The sequence below is a fragment of the Coturnix japonica genome, chromosome 2 (assembly GCF_054131305.1).
Source record: "Coturnix japonica strain WE chromosome 2, WE-NBRP24, whole genome shotgun sequence".
In the NCBI taxonomy this organism is placed as follows: Eukaryota; Metazoa; Chordata; class Aves; order Galliformes; family Phasianidae; genus Coturnix; species Coturnix japonica.
The window spans coordinates 31,387,450-31,404,649 of NC_140664.1; positions in this window are offsets into that span (position 1 = coordinate 31,387,450).

Here is a 17,200-nt window from a genome sequence, read left to right on the forward strand (position 1 = left end):
ATCTTGAAAATTTTTCTTCCAAGGAACAATTAATTTTTCTGTTTAATGAGATTATTTTAGATGGTTACAATAAAATGTTGTATTACTGTGTGTCAAATATGCCAAAGTATCAGACAGGCATTAGCTTTTATGAACACAGTTTTGACTGGTTGGAACTGAGATAAAGAGCATGATGTCTTGAGATGTTTTTCTGATGCTTCCTACATAGTGACTAAAAGTTATTCTCAAAATAGTCTTCTTAATTGGAAAGTCCTGTGGAATATCTCACACTGTGGGCACGTCTGCAGCAATTTCTTCTGCGTATGATTCCTGAAAAGCAAAAAAAGGTAGAAAAATGAGGAGAGGGAATGAAATGCCCTCAAAAAAAGAGCATTAGAATTATGGATGGCTGATTCTATTCAGGCAAAAAGAGTGCTGTTTTGATTTTAATGACTTTTTTATTTTAATGAAATTTAAACTAGATATTAGGAAGAAATTTGTTACTGTGAGGGTGTGGTGAGACACTTGAACAGGTTGCCCAGTGAGGTTGTGGATGCCCTCACCCTGGAGGTGAGGCCGAGCTGGATGGGACTTTGAGCAACCCGGTCTAGAGGGAGATGTCCCTGCCCATAGCAGGCACTACATGGAACTACATGATCATAAATGTCCCTTCCAGCCCAAACCATTCTACGATTCCATGATTCTATGAGAGTGAAGCTTCCTTTCTAATTAGAAGGAAAGCATGCACTTTACCTGAATATCTCTTTCTAACAGTCCCTCTAATCCTTAAGGTCAAAAGTTCCCTCTTTTTGTGGATAGTTTATGCCTACAATAGAGGTAACAAGTAAAATAGATTGTAAGTAAAATGTCATATGATGGCTTAAACCTTGCAGTACAGACAAATACCTTTCTTGTGAATGTGTTGTTGTTGCCAGTTTAGGAATAACTTTGCTGTTATATTCCTGGATCTTGAGTGAAGAACACTAAATGACCTAACCTGCTTGATAAGAGAGATTCCACAAGAGGTCAGGATGAACCGAAAAGTCTCAAGACCATCTGTGACCAGTGGAAAATTTAAACCCAGGTCTTTTAGGAGTGCAAGGATACTTTTCAACAACAATAGCAATTAGTACCTTTGTTACATCATTTAATTTTTTATCTGTGTGTTGGTTTGTGTCAACACAGATTGACACAGTCATAGAATTTAATTGGACAATGTGAAAACTCATTTTCAAATTTTATTGAAGTCTATCATTGCCTGCATTCACAGTCCAGAGGCCTTCCATTGTTGTGAATAACAATTGGGAGCAATTTCTGGCTGTGGTCAATGTAGAGGTTGCAGTCTTGCACCGACAGGTGTTGTTTCCTAATTGCTTCCATTAGTTTCTCTTTATTGCGGGGCTTCATCGCCCGATGAATGTAGTGCTTCAACAAATACCAGACCAGATCTATCAGCTCCAGTGTGTGGCATGACAATCAATGTACACTCATCAAGCCCATACTTAGTAAAATGCTCTACTCAAATGTACAGTACTTACTTCCCAATAAAATATTTATTATACCAAAAACAGATTTAAACAGAAGATGCTATTGGTACAAAATCTGTGGCAAATACAAGTACCTGACAACACTGTAAATGCACTGACAAGTCATGATGCCTCTGGGAAGTAAAAAGACTTCTGACTCAACAATGTCATTGCACCATAAAGTTTGATTTCATTCTAGATTGTGAATCTTCTTTATCATCAAATCTTTGCCTACTTTGGATTTAGAATCAGAGGTATTTTAGGAAAAAGAAGAGTGCATTTTGATTCCTGTTTCTTCTCATACTCAGTGAAATGTTAACACAGTTATTAGTATCAAGTGATTTCTTGCCTGAAACTTGTACTCTGGATTATCTCAATTTCTTAAGACTTCACAGAGGTAAATAAAAACTGATTGTGCCTTTCAGACCTTTGTCTGTTTGTGGTAATACCCAATCCAGAAAGAACATTGCCTGATATTTATTTATTTATTTATTTCACATCTGTGATTACATTTGCTAAAAAGACATTTCAGAATTACAGAATCCCCAGGGTTGGAAAAGACCTGCAAGATCATCAAGTTAAACTGTTCACCTACCAGGAATATTTTTCCACTTTAAACATTTCTTGAACACCTCCAGGAACAGTGACTTAACCACCACCATGGGCAAACTGTTCCAGCACTTCACCACTCTTCTGAAGAATAAATCTTTCCAAAAATCCAACTTGAACCTCCCTTGGTGCAACTTGAGGCTATTCCCTTTCATCACTAGATACGCAGAAGGAGGCCAACTCTCACCTCACCACAGTCTCCATTCAGATAGTTGCAAAGTGTGATAAGGACTCCTCTGAGTCTCCTCTTCTCTTCTCTTCTCTTCTCTTCTCTTCTCTTCTCTTCTCTTCTCTTCTCTTCTCTTCTCTTCTCTTCTCTTCTCTTCTCTTCTCTTCTCTTCTCTTCTCTTCTCTTCTCTTCTCTTCTCTTCTCTTCTCTTCTCTTCTCTTCTCTTCTCTTCTCTTCTCTTCTCTTCTCTTCTTCTCTTCTCTTTCTCTTCTCATCTTCTCTTATCTTCTCTTATCTTCTCTTATCTTCTCTTATCTTTTTCTTTTCTCTCTCTCTCTCTTTTTTTTTTTTGTCATATCTTCAAAGATAGATTATTTTCCTAAAATCAGTGATTTTTGTTTCTCTTCTGTACCATTGTTTTTTCACATTTGTTCTTTCACTGTGTCCCCTTTTCTCCATGGTAACACAGAAGTTGATAAGAATATATTCTTACCAGCAGAAGGATTTAGAATGCATAAGTGTAAAGGACAGGAAGGGTACAAAAGTCTACCTCGACCTGCACACCAGCTCTCTGATTGCTACAGTCTTTAACCTTCTCTTCTACTCTGCTCATATGTGACTGATATTCCAAAATGATGGTCAAATTGATTTTTGTCTTCTTTTTTTTTTTTTTTTTTCTCTTTTTCTTTTCTTTTCTTTCTTTCTTTCTTTCTTTCTTTCTTTCTTTCTTTCTTTCTTTCTTTCTTTCTTTCTTTCTTTCTTTCTTTCTTTCTTTCTTTCTTTCTTTCTTTCTTTCTTTCTTTCTTTCTTTCTTTCTTTTTCTTTATCCCTCTTTTATTCTCTTTTATTCTCTGTTGCTTCCTCAAAGTGAAAAATACTTCCTCGTGCTTTCTTGTTTGTTGAATGTTTCAGGACTATGAAAAGAGAGAATAATGTTGTGCACTCAAATGCAAAAAATAAAAAATACAGCTGATAACAGTGGAAGCTTGTAAGTGAAAGCAGAATTGATCAGCAACACAATCATGAAAGCAATAGGCAGTCTCTGTTTCACAAACATTTTTTAGAACAAAACAGAATTTCTCTGCACGATGTTCATCTGGGCCTTCCTATAATGCATTTTGGGCAAACTCTCCAGCAGACAATTCACTGGCATACTCATGACTGTTGTTGTGCCTGGACCAGACTTTCTGGGAGAACTCTTTGTATCAAAAAACCAGAAATTGGCCTTTCACTCAGTACCATTTTCTTTGCTCTAATTGCCAAATTACAGGATGAAAGAGCCCTCAGACTACTCATTCTGATCAATGGGATTACTTGGGAGGCCCAACAGTCCCCACTTACTGATGCACTTTTGTGTTACCTCGTGTAAACAGAAGGTATCACTCATTGTGCTATTATTGCACTTGCACATTTCTGACCATGTTGCTTTCTCCTCAGCATCTCACAATTGTGTTGGCCAAATTGCTTAGCCAAGTGAATGGCCAAATTCATCTGGAGGACTTGTAAAACACAGAAAGCATGTAAATATAAACATAATTAGATGATTTTCAACATTTTTTTTAAACACACACACAAACTCTTTGCTTTTAGGCATGCAGCCAAAAGAACAATATGTGTCACTGAAGTTTAGAGACATTTGCTTAATCTCACCTTCTGGAACACTTACCTATGAGCCACAGCCGCAGCTGCCTATGGGATAGATAGAGCTTGCACAGTGCAAAGCCCTGCTTCAGACTTGCTCTTGAACTAGCTGGTAGAGTCAAAGGATTTTCTGGCCATAAAAAGAAATTATACTGCAGTACTCATTGTTGGAAACGAGGGAGTTTGGTGATTTTGGTAAAAATGCGTTCACTATGACATTTTTAGACGTTATTTCTATTTTTGGTACCAGAAATAGCTTTTCAAAAACCAATCTTCATTTCAGCTACTGAAATTAATTATTCATGGGCTTTTATTGTGCAGTGTAATAAAAAGTTAATAAAAGTTCTCTGGCTGTGCTTGGGCCCAGTGCTTATAAGCTTGCCTGCTTTTGCTCTCACATTGCAATTTTTGCTCAGCCACTCCCCTAGCTCTGCGATTCTTAGAAACAGTATATCTTAGGAATTTACCTTAAAGTGTTAAAGCAGCAAAACTAGCCCAGGATTTAACATATCCCATTGTTCTTAGTACAAAAGAAAGGAAGATTTGTCTGCCGAAGCAGCCCTCTGTGGGGTAGAATAGAAAGGAGTCGATGCTATCATGAAGTCAGTTGTCCACCTGTTGGGATAGGGTGGGTGACACCTCCTGCCATCAGTGGCAGCCTTATTGGCATAGATATCTGCTTGCTTTTTTTTTTTTTTTTTTTTTTTTTTTTTTTCCCAGAAGCCATGATCTCATATTTGTCAGGTATTGGAAGCAGTCAAAGTCAAAAACACTCCTACAGTTTTGAGGACGCAAGGATATCATTCTGCGGCTATGATACAGCCAGTTATGCTGTGCTGCTCTCACTTACTACCTCCTGTGCTGCCACCTGCCAGACCCAGCCTGCCTCATCCAAGTGCCGTCTGGCATTGCTGGAGCGTGAGGGGCACGGCCTCCCCGTGAAGGTGGAGTATGTTGGCACTGCAGGCCAACAACCCTTCATTCTTCAATATGGCTGGCACCCAGGGTCAGAGCAGGAGAAGTTTTTTTCTGGTCCAAGTAGCTCAAACAAAAGCCAATTACTGCGTGTACAATGAGGCTAACAGTGCACCCTGAAAGCAATGCTGGGTTTGTATGGTGGAGGCATGCAAGTTCTCAGCACGCTGCTGGGTAGGGAAATGGAGCGTTGGCATAGCAGCTCACAAATTTAGATACTCTCTTATGATATAGTGTAAATTAAATATGGCTTTATTGAGACCACGGAGCAGCTTCAGTGATATCTACATTTAATTGCTTATTTTCCATCCTTACAGCTCACAACAAACAGTCCAACAGGTCTGAGGTTTTTTGTCCTTTTCTAGGACAAATCCAGCCAGCACTGTAGGATCAGGGTAAAACTCCAGAGCAGAGGCATGGCAGGGCTCAGGAACATGTTTCCATGGAAGAGCAGTGAAGGTGATGGTGTGGCAGCTTGTGGTGTTATGGTATGGAGCCCATACAACTGCAGGGAGGCAGATTGGCTGGCCCGAGTGGAGCCTTTCAGCCGAGATGCCTTACCACGAGCTCACTCAAGTGGGAACCTGTAGGTTGCACCCACTCCTCCATTAAGGCCTGTTACTCACCGCTGTGGCCGCCATCCAGATGGACACAAAGACACGCAGGCTGGAGATGAGGCTTTGTTCCTGCTGTCAGTACTGTGGAGCCCATTTTTCTAAGGAAGCAGCTTTCAGATATTTGAGTTTGTGCCAGGTCCTGATAATCCAGAAAATCCTGAATTGAAGTATATTCTTTAAAAATAGTGTTCTCATCACCTTCCTCTTCAGGGCTACAAACACTGCAGTAAGAATAAGGACTTCTTGTTTGACAGTGATTTTTATAGGATCATGTGGGGCTTTTGTTTTAAAATGTATTAATTCATTATAATGTAAAGTCATCTGCCCGGGGGATGTGGGATGTTGTTGGACTACAACCAAATATTGGCTTGTAGCCTTCTAAACCAGGGTGCTAAGAAATAAATCCTAAATAAAGATAGATGAACTGTTTATGTTGAAAATACATTCAACTTCACCTTCCTTTTCTTAAGGGTCTTGCTCTGAACAGTTGTTGTTTTCAGGATTTGTTCAGCATATGAAATGCTGCTTGCTGATACAGTATAAAGGAAAAGTTATTTGTGTAAATGCTAATTATTGGAAATACTTTCTCCTTTCTTTGGGGGCTTCATGGTCTTCTAATTACATTGCATTATTCCTTCTCCCTGATTAGGTAAGTAAGAAATTAATAGACAAAAAAAGGAGGATAATTATAAGTAGCATTTTTCAAGTGTTAGCTTAATAGCAGTGTTATATCTAAAGCAAAAAACAAAAAAAAACAAAAAACAAAAGACAAAAACAAACAAACAAACAAACCCAAAGAATATGGATAAGAAAAACATTAAAAAGCTATTGTAGAATGGATAAATAGAGTAATGCAAACATCACCTTCTTTTCTTTCTGAATAATTTTAAAATGTGCTTTCCTCCCTTTGCATCCACATCTTTGCATTTAATCCTCATTTGAGTAAATTCTTGACTTTCGGAGGTCTTACAGGAAACTGCCTTAAAAGACCTCCAGAAGATGAGGGCTAAAACTTCAAAGTTTTCCTTCCATCGATATTTCAGCAGAACAATGCACTGTCCTGCAGAATCACTGTGATATTTGCTGTGATATTTATTATTTCTCAGTTGTTCATTTGAAGAATTTGTCAGGATCTTTACCTTGTTCAGTGAATTCTAATGACTTTTTTGGTTCAGTTAGTGCCAAGTGAAATGTAGTTTTGTAGAATGTTATGTTACTGATGATTAATTTGCAGGTTTTTAGCATGTGAAGATCAGTGAGGACAGTGTAGCATCTCGCTACTCCCTTTACAAACACAAAACTAGATGAGCATTAATTCTTAACTTTACTAGTTTATAGTGCTATGTTGTTTCTGCAGTTGGTGGTATTTAAGGCAGATTGCTGTGTCCACTGGCATCACACTGACCTTAAAGGAGCTCCACATGGGAATGACAGTGTTCTCATATTCTGCCAGTTATATGGCTGGAGAAAAAGACAGAGGGAACAGACATAATGGGCAAACAAGATTGATGGACATGAATTAACCCAAGCCAGACCTGTGCAATATGATGTATTCAAGTCTGTATTTGATAAATTTCAGGTCCATTGTTCCCAGTGCAAAAAGAAACTGGAATAGAATGTTGTACAGAAATAGTTTAAAGAGTTAAATTTGACCTTAATTCAATTGTAGAATAATCAAAATCATAGTTACAAGATCACCTGTTTTTTTTAAATGGAAGATACCAGAAGGAATTCACAGTTTGGTCTTTGGAGAGATAATCAGAATATTGGTTTGAAACAAAGCATCTCAAATAATTCATAGATTTTAGCAAAGATTGTCATTACTGCCTTACTGATGCACATTATGCCTAGGAAATTGCTTCTCCCTAAATCTAGGAATCTGCTGTTTTACTCCTGTATATTCATATTTGCAATTAGTTTTTAATGGTGTCAGCAGAAGAACACCAGTTGACACAGGCTAAGCAGAGGGAAGGGATCCTTTTTTTTTACGAGGCAAAACATTTTTATTTTATCATTTCCTCCTGCTTACACAGACCTATTTATCTCATTCCATCATTTGTTTCATCATGTCAGAAGTCCAGACTGTGAACTGTATGATGTAGGCACACACTTTTCTTTATTCAGTGCAGGAAGTTTTTGTAATGTAAATTACTATAAAATAATCTTTGTCACATCTAAGAGAATAGGACAAAGTATTGATACTGCTTGTGTGTTATCATGTTACATTGAAGTGACAGCTACAGATTATTTAGGTAGATCTAGAAATTCCATTAAGAAATTCCATTAAGAAATTAACTTAGTATACACTGAGTTGAAAATAACCCCAACAAAGCTCTCTGTTGTGGATTGTATGCGGGGTGGGGGGGGGGGTGGGGGGGGGGTGGGGGGGGGGAAGGAAGCAAATGAACAAAAGAAGAGAATTTAAGACTGTCATCTGATAAGACGAACTCTAAGAGCAGCGTTATCTGCATATTTGATTACCTTAAGAAGAATTTATAAGTTTTTGCTGACTGCCCCCAGAGTTCTTGAAACTTGGATTGGTGATAAAAAGATTTTGTCTGCAGTCACTAAATCGATACAATTGACAAAGTAAATATAGAAATATGAAAAACCTTAGTTAAAACAGACTTCTGAGGGATTTGACAGATTACAGGCTGTTAACACTGTCATAATCACTGTTAAAATCTGTAATCTCATTAACATTGAAGAACAGAAACCAAACTGAACAAAACTGAAAAAATGATTGAAGAAACCTTCTTATTATAGCCACCAGAAATGTTGTGAAATATAAGAAAGAATGAAGGAGAGTGAGAACATCTCAGAAGGGGCTGTGATGAAATATCTCCTGCTTTCTGATACTGCACTTAAAATTGAAGATCCCACGTTTACTCCAAACTAATGTTTCTTAAGCATGATTTGTCATGAGGGGTGGAAGGGTGTATCACAACGATGCATAATAGTAATTATAAAATCAAAGGAGACAGAATGGGTGAGCTCACAATTTTCTCCATTGTTAAAAATCCTGCCTATCTGTCTGACCATTCTGACATCAATCAACTGTTTTCATGCTGTTAATGTCAAAATTTCTGAACAGTCTATAGGCACAAATTCAGCAATTATGTACTTGCATTTTTATCTAGGGTAGAAGGAGCTGGTGAGCTTAGCTTGCCTGTATACCTTGACTATTGTTTTTTCAGGCAGAATGGCAAGGTTTATGATGAAAATAACATTATCAGGTAGCCTTAAGACTTCTTTTTTTTTTTTTTAACAAGATTTTGTAGTTTCACTGTTTATGTAGATTCATAAAAATGAGAGATCTTTCTACTTGGTGCAAGCATCACTAATGCACAGATTCCTGAGAAACTCAAAATATGGCAGTTGAGCATAAAACACAGTTATTCCTTTTACATGGCATTACTGTGTACATTGCAAGCATCATCTCATCAAAAAACAATATGGTGAGGCGAGCAGATTCTCCAATGTCAACAATGCACGAGAAATAACATCAAAAGAAGATATATAAATCCCTTCTGTTCACAACAAATGATACAACAATAAGAGTCCTCTCTGGATGGAGGATTTTCAGTCTCTTAGTGCGGTGAAGTTGATATCATAAAATCCTTGGTCAATGTGTGCAAGCCATGGCACAGTGCAAGAGCTGTGCTACTGAAAGTCAAGCAAAAATTCTCACTAACTCCATTTTCTGTTATTATTTTAATGTATACTGCAGTTTACAGTATATTATGGAAACATAATGTTGAACATCTTGATGATAATCTCTGACAGGTGCAGTTAGTATTTATGTTTCTAAATGAAAAAGGTAGAAAATTCAAAAACCAACAACTGACCTGCTAACAGCAGCCCACTGATTTTCAAGTAATTTAACTAGTTAATCTATGTAACCAGATTGCAAATCTGATCTACTGTTTTATTCAGTAATTAAATCAAAATATTACATGAGACACTGTTGAAGAAACTGGAGTCTAGGTCCGCAGTCCTCCAACATTTGCTGAAGCTGGTTATTGACTGTGGGTGAAAGTCAAGAAAAGAATAAATTAAAAGTAGGTAAAATAATTTTTCATATATATTGCATGCTTCAGATTAAGGTTGAGATGATCTCAGTACTTAAGTAAGAAATAAATGTTTTGTATTCACAGCAGAAAAGCAGAAATGCAACAGCAAAATAATTACCAGTAAGGCACAAGCATATTCATATGATGACTTACAACTTCTGTTGCAGAGGTGTTGGCTTTCTAGTCCCCCATCTATTTGAACAACTGTAAATGGAGGCCACATGAAGGTTAAGCAGATGGGGAGAGCAGGGTTTCATGAGAAAACCTCAGCAACCTTTGAGCAATCACTCCAGAACATCTTCTGGGATCTGGAGTAGGAACCATAAGAAAATGGAAAAGGTAATAATATAATAAGCAAGTAGGTGATTTTAACAACCCTCGTGGGAAGGCTAATTAAAATCTGCTCTCATATTTAAGAGGATTAGGATGGACACCTGACTCTTTTGTAGCCAAAATGAAACTAGTAAGCAATCCAGTGTACACAATCCCCCTGGCTTAAAAGCGGACTGAATATAGTCCAAAGTATTTGCTTCCCAGAATTGGCTATCAGAAATGTGAGAATTGCAGGTGCTGCCAAAGCTGCCTTTTTGCTGTCTTTTCAATAAAATTTCTCTTTACAGCTATGTGTAGAATATATGGCTTTATGTACGGGGGTGTAATTTAGCAGAACAAAAAATGGACATAACCAGACTGATCCTTCACTAGGTGTAAAAGGGAAATCTGATTGCCAATACTAGGAGGTTTGGTCCAATGAACACACTGTAGGAACAGTAAGTTCTTCTGATCCAAAACCGATCTGTTGCTTGGGACTAGGTGTGCCTTTACACCAAATCAGGAAGATAATAACTACTGCCTTCACTGATGTCGCCAAGGTTCCCATGTAGCCTCTGTTGGACTGCGGCCCATTAGAAAACCAGTGTTATCCTGCCTTTCCCCAGTTTGTCAGGGCCACATATTGATGCTTCTGGATCAGTTAGAACATCTGAAGTTATGAGCAGTTATTTTGCACAGGTAGGCTTATGTTTAGTCATCTAGCACTTCTGAGTTCAGCCCTGTAGCTGGGATGCTACAGCGTCTTCAGTAGGACAGATGGACAATATCAACAAAGGTACTTTGAAAACAATTAAGAGGCATTATGGAGTAGCAGCCACCCTGCCCACCATCGTGGTGAAGTAGTCAGTCTGTCCTGGGTAACTGTTCCTGTTAGGATGATACAAAACAAATGAGAAAGACAGAAAAAAAAATCATTCATTAAAAAAAATGGGACCCATATTTGGATGCATCAAAAGCAAAGCATGCATTTTTAAAAGTGGCACAGGACATTACTAAGGCAGAGCTCTACCATTTTGACACACCATGTGCACTCTACTGCGGGGAAAAAGGAAAAAAAAAAAAAAAAAAGGAAAAAAAAGAAAAAAATAAATAATAATGCATATGTGTGGTAATAATCTGCACATGACTGGTTGCTGTAATGTGCCCTGCTGTACTGCCAGCAGGGAAGTGCATCTCTCCTACACAATGGACGCTGGCTGTGCCTCACATGGTTTTTCAGCTAGAGAACAAGTAAGGCGAGGGGGAGAAAGGAATGGAAACCACTGCCTGACCCAACTCCCCCAACCTCAAGTAGTCAGAGAGAAGTTTTCTGTCATTTTCTTCTTTATGCTTACTACTACACTCTGAGAACTTGCAGAGTAAGAGGTGAAAGACTGCTACCCACCTTTGACTTTGACCTCTGTGTCCTATAGCACTGGCAGCGAGACAAGTCTCAGGAGCCATGCTCATCAGGAAAGTTTTGCTTGTTTTGTTAGTCTGGTGGCTTATCCAGTTTGATATTCAAATATATCTGTCAGGAGCAAGAGTATGGTGCTTCAGTTCTTGCTCGGGCCTGATGACATTGATTTGTGAGCATACTGCTTGACTACGGGATGTGTGACAGATAAATTTTATCAAAATTAAGGCACAATTAAACATTTCATCTTCCTAATTACTGGCTGTAGATTCAGCCTGATGACCATGTGCTGTAAGAAATCAGCGACCATTACACATTTTAATGGAGCACAGCTGTCTTACAGCTTGGTAATATTTGCACAGTGCCACAGAACTGTAATTTATGATAAAAAGAAAAAATGTGTATTGGCTCTTTTTTGCCAAAATAGATTAAGGATTCATATACTTTAATGAGATTTGGACCTAGCCTTGGATTATCGTTATAAATGATTTATGTGCATGTTGGTGGACTCCTGTAGTTTTGAGTTGATTTGTGTTTTGGTCGACCAATATGTAATTCACTGTTTCCTTGTGTGCCAGTATTTGCCTTCTTTCCCCTTTCTCCATTTCAGCTCTAGTTTTCTATCATAACTTAGCAAGAAGGGCAAGCAGGAAGGTTAAGGAAGAACCAAGGCATAGATTCCAGGAGGCTCCCTCACAGCGAAAGCTGCCCCCAAAATCCCTTCCCTGCTCACCCCCCGCATGCCCCAGGTTCAGAGAGGATGGCAGGGAGGGAGCTGAGGGGAGGTGGGTGACACAAGCCCAGTGCAGGGTCAACCCTGCAGCCTGGAACCAGGGCACAGGGGAGCAGATGCTCCCTGAACCCATGCTCAGGGAAAGACCTGCACAAACACTGCCATATTTCAAGGCAGAGTCCCAGAATCCTTCCTCCTGCTTGTTCAAAGTATGACCTACAAAGGGATGCTTGCTCCTCCACTTGATGTTTTCCAGTTACAGACGGTATTTCCCAAAAAGGTGCTCCTTCTCTAAAAATAAAAAGCAAATGAACAAAATAATAAAAAACAAAACAGCAACGACAAAATCAACATATGTATCCACGTTATTCTTGAAACCACCTTTCTTCTCCATTCTTTTCATCAGTAGGTTTTTTTCACAGATTATTCAAAGAACGTGTTGAGCAAGAGGAACTACGAAGATAAAATTAGGTGCTTCACAGATACATGTACATGAATATATACAATGATTGTTTGCATTTGTACGTGTTTTATTTTTGCATTAAATGTAGTGAACCAAATCCATACTAAGTTTAACTACCTCTATTTCTGAGGAGTTACGCTTAAGTCCAGGGTTTGCCTCATATGTTGCAAAACCCAGAGATCCGTATGTTCAAAAGGAAAGAAAAACAAAGTTCTAATTTTCATAATAATAATGAAAAAACCTGTCCAGGCTTGATTTACTTCAATGTTCATATGCTGGAATGTTTCATACTGTACCAGGTTGCATATGCTTGCACACTAATTCTCAATTGCCGTATGCAGTTTGTGACAACCATCTGCTAAGACCTCCCTTAGAGTTCTTTCTCCCACTCAGCCCAGCTGAAATAAAAATATGGACAGAAACAACTTCTGCAGGGAAATGAAAAAGTTAATAGGGGACTTGGAGTTAGACTGTGCATCTGATTTGAATTCCATTGCTCCCACAACTTATGCCCTACTTATAAAGCATTCCTGAAGTGTAAAACATTAAATATAACAGAAAACTGCAAAATAAAGCCATACTTCCTTTGACAGAGCCGAATGTGCTAGAAAGGTAATAATAAAATATGTATACACAGCGCACATGTGTTAGCTCGCTCTCACTAACCACTCTAAAACAGCAGCTTCGGCTGACTGTATCTAGCACCTCATCACATTAAAGCACCCTAAAGCAGGAGGGGGATGAGTGGTGAGAAAAAGAGGGTGTGAGAGAGAAGGGGCTGAAAAATCTGCTCTCGGTTTCATCGCCAGAGAAGTGACTCCATTTAAGCCAATCTCGTCACAAACTCCGAGTGCTGGATGTCAGCTGCTCCAGATCAAGCTGGAGGTGCAAGCCAGCGAGCAGAGCATCTGAAAATGAGAGACTACGGGTGAAGGAAGCGGGAAGGTGAATAAGAGGTGAGCAATGATAGAGGGGGGAGCCATGGGGTAGGAAAGTGCTGATGGACTGTTACCTTTGAGCATCTGATCATCTCCAGTTTTCCATTTCACTTTATCTTCCAGTCTTGGGTTAAATTCCTCATCACATCTGAATCATAGAAAACAGGAGTGACAGAAAGTTCAAATGGGCAAGCAGTCAGTGCCCTGCCCTCGAGCACGGCCATCTATGCCAAAGCCATGGAACACGTCAGTGCTAGCAAGTCAGTGTTTAGCTAGTTCATTCTTTAAAATCTTCAAGTACAATAATATTGATTCCATTGTTGGTTGTTTTGTTTTATTTTGTTTTGTTTTTCTGCTAAGATCAAATCTATTTACTTCCCTACCATTTGGAGCCCCATGCTTCTTGTTGGAGCATCAGCTGTCATGGAAAAGTAGTGGTAGTAGTGGTTTCCTCTTCACATGCATTTGAGGTCCTGGCTGTGTGGAGCAGAGGTAAAGATGGCTCCAGGTGTCTTAAAGACAACAAAGCTATACGTTCATGGCAGCATGATGATCATCCAGTTCACAATATGATTTTTGTCCCATGTTTGTTTTGTGAAAGGAAATGAGTGTCCTGAGAGAAGAATGATGTCAGAATTAACTGTTTGAAGCCAGAAATCGTGGATCTTGGGCTGCATTTCCATGATTATGACTTCAGCGGGTTTTCATTGCAACTGTGACTGAAGCACTGAGCACAGAAATGAAGCCTAAATGATTTGACTTAAAAAGAGGAGAAAGGAAAGAGGAAAGGAGGAATAATTTCTGTGCTGCTGAAGAAACATGTACCTGGAACTCATGAGTTGTTAGATTTTTAAAGGCAACATATCAGGGTATTTGGCAAAAAAGTATTCCTAGTTTACATTGTTTCAGGTGATACTTTGGACTTTGGAGGTTCAGTAAGTCATAGGAGATTCACCCTAGAAATGGTAAGGCTGAGCCTATGTAAACTTTGAAACTGCAATAGGATTAAACTACTTATAGAGCTTTTGAAAGACTGGCATATTAAGTTATGTATCAATATATCCCCCATTGGTCATTAACTTACCAGCTGCTCTAAGTGTAGCCTACCAGTTTTAAATATAGGAGCAGCAGTAAATAGTTCATTGTGATATTCCAGATGGAACACTTAAAGCAAATTAAAATATCTGCATATTTGAGTTTTCTATAGCACAACTATTATGTCATTCTTTTATGTGGGTAGTGTAATGATCACTTGTCCCTACAGGATTAAAAAGTTTGAGGGTATGGATGAGAAGAAAACTCTTAACAACCACATATTCAGCAAGTCCTTCTGGCTGCAGAAAGGGTTCCAGAGGCTGAATCAAGAGCATGGAGACAAAGCTCTGTTCTGGATCTGGGATCTGGTTTCTCTTCTTCCAGGTTCTCTCTGCTGGTGAATTCTATGAGGCCATGGTGCTGCAAACTATCTGTTGCTAACTTCTAGAAGGTGGTAACAGGCAGGACTGTTACAGAAGGTAAATAATAATAATAAAAAAATGAAATTAAGAAGATGGGCAGCTATAGTGACTTGCACTGCTTACAGACTTGAAGTATTGGGCATTGACTGCCTCTTGCAATGTGCCAGTCCCACAGCAGATATTGAACATAACTGCTGGCTTCTCTGTAGTGCCTACAGAGGCCCTGGAGTTCATCAGTGTGAGAAACATAGCTGCAATTTTTAACGTTTTCTTGTGCACCTGTGCTTGATCACCAGGACATAGAAAAGATCAACATAATCTTCTCATAAAATTGTGACAGAAATCTGCTTAAAAATATATCTCAAAGTATACAAGATAAGAAAGATGCCAGAAGACAACGATGGTGCAAAACTTTGAAAGGAGCCCTAGCTATCACTGCTGGTTTTGTGTTCAGCTGTACCTGTTTTAGAGCACCAGGTTCATTGGAAGATGCTTAGAAAGAATATTCAGCATGCCCCAGAAAATGTTGCTTTTATTGTATGCAGGTACACTTTACTTTCTTTTTACTTCAGTTTGCCTTATCTCTTTGAAAACTTCTTCCTACAATGGGATGTTGTGTTCATTTTTCAGGTGAGATACACTCAGCACCTTTAAAGTGCAATGCGTAGAACTATATGAGTGGAAAGCATTCGTTACTGTTGTCAACACTTTTAAACTCCCCACATTTGCACTCCAGGAGGTGCTACAGCTGGATGGCAACAAAAGACCAGCTTCTGGTATTTCTTCTGCTTCACTGAGTTGATGTTACTCTGATACTCAGCAGCTATCTGTGATGTTATTAAACACAGAGTGGACAAACAGATTCATCTTCAGAACTGATAAGGCTGATAGTTCTTCTGGTCTGTATACCTGTAGTTTTTCCGAAGTATGTTTAAACTGCTGGAATTAATTAAAATAATAATTAGACTGTAAAGCACTGTGATACTGTGGCAAGGCAAGCCCCTATTTCTGCAGTTTCTGCACAGTGGCTATTTCCCCCCAGTGCCAGTGGGGATACCAAAACGAGCAGTACTCAAGCAGGCAATATGTAAGGGAAATGGGTCAGCTCACATCGCTGCTGAGAAAACAAAGTACCATGCAGATGGTGCACTCAGAGCAGAAGAAATTTTACTGCCTCCTTCATGGTGCTGCTGATTAGCACCAGATACCTGTTCTGCTGCTGCTTCTTCTCCAGGGCAAGGACCTTCAGCTCACCAGTAGGATGCTCTTTCACCAGGAGTTTGTGTGCTCAACTGATGATACCAAAAGAGTTGTATAGTGTCATTCTTAGGTCACAGTTCAGCTCAAAGCTACCTGCCTGGGTAAAGTAATTTATAAAATTAGATTCCTTTTGTAAATGGGAGAAAAAACTCAGTGTGATCCATCTCTCTGTTGTTCCAGAATTGTAGCTTTCAAATGATCGATCTGTTTTTTCCATCTATTGGACTATGCTATACCTCAGCCTTATTTGTGAATAACATGATATTTATTTATACAAGATCAAGCTTGAGCAATCACAGCAAAACTCATGCTGGTATTACTAATAAGTCTTCGCTAATAGCCAGTTTGTGGAGTCTCGAACCCTAATTTTGGGTGCAACCAACACAGTCCTGCAGATTTTAATAAAATTGCCTCTTATTGACTCCAATGTGAGCAAATGCAGGCAATTACCTGTATACATTGGTCTACATGTGCTGGGAAAAAGCACATTAGAGCATGCCTATAGCCACATAACTCAGTATCAGTGGCAAGAGTCACTATAGGAGAAACTCAATGATGGAATGCTGAAAAACCTCTGGCAGATTAGTTCTTCTTACTGTTAGCTGTTACAGAGACAATATATCAATCTTTTTAAAGTAATGCATTACCATTTACAGGTCCATGGGCTGCTTTTATACTTCCATCATCATATCTGTGGCCTTCAAAGTTATAGCTGATGGACCTTCTGTCAAGACGCAGATACTTAATCAATGTGACAGCATCCTACATTTTTTGAACCCAGAGGCCTTGAAAAAGTTTAATGCAGCTTCCAGGTAAAGTTCAATCCACATGGCTGAGTCCCCTGAAGTATTTTCTGTAAAGAACTGCCCTCCCCCTCCATGTTACCATACCCAGCATGCTTCATGTTTTGAGAAAGCGGAGGGCTCGGCTGGAAGGTCAGGCATTATTGCAATAGAAATAATGTGCTATACAGAGCTCCACTGACCATTAACAGATTGGATGCAAGACCTATAGCTAACTCCTGCACTTGC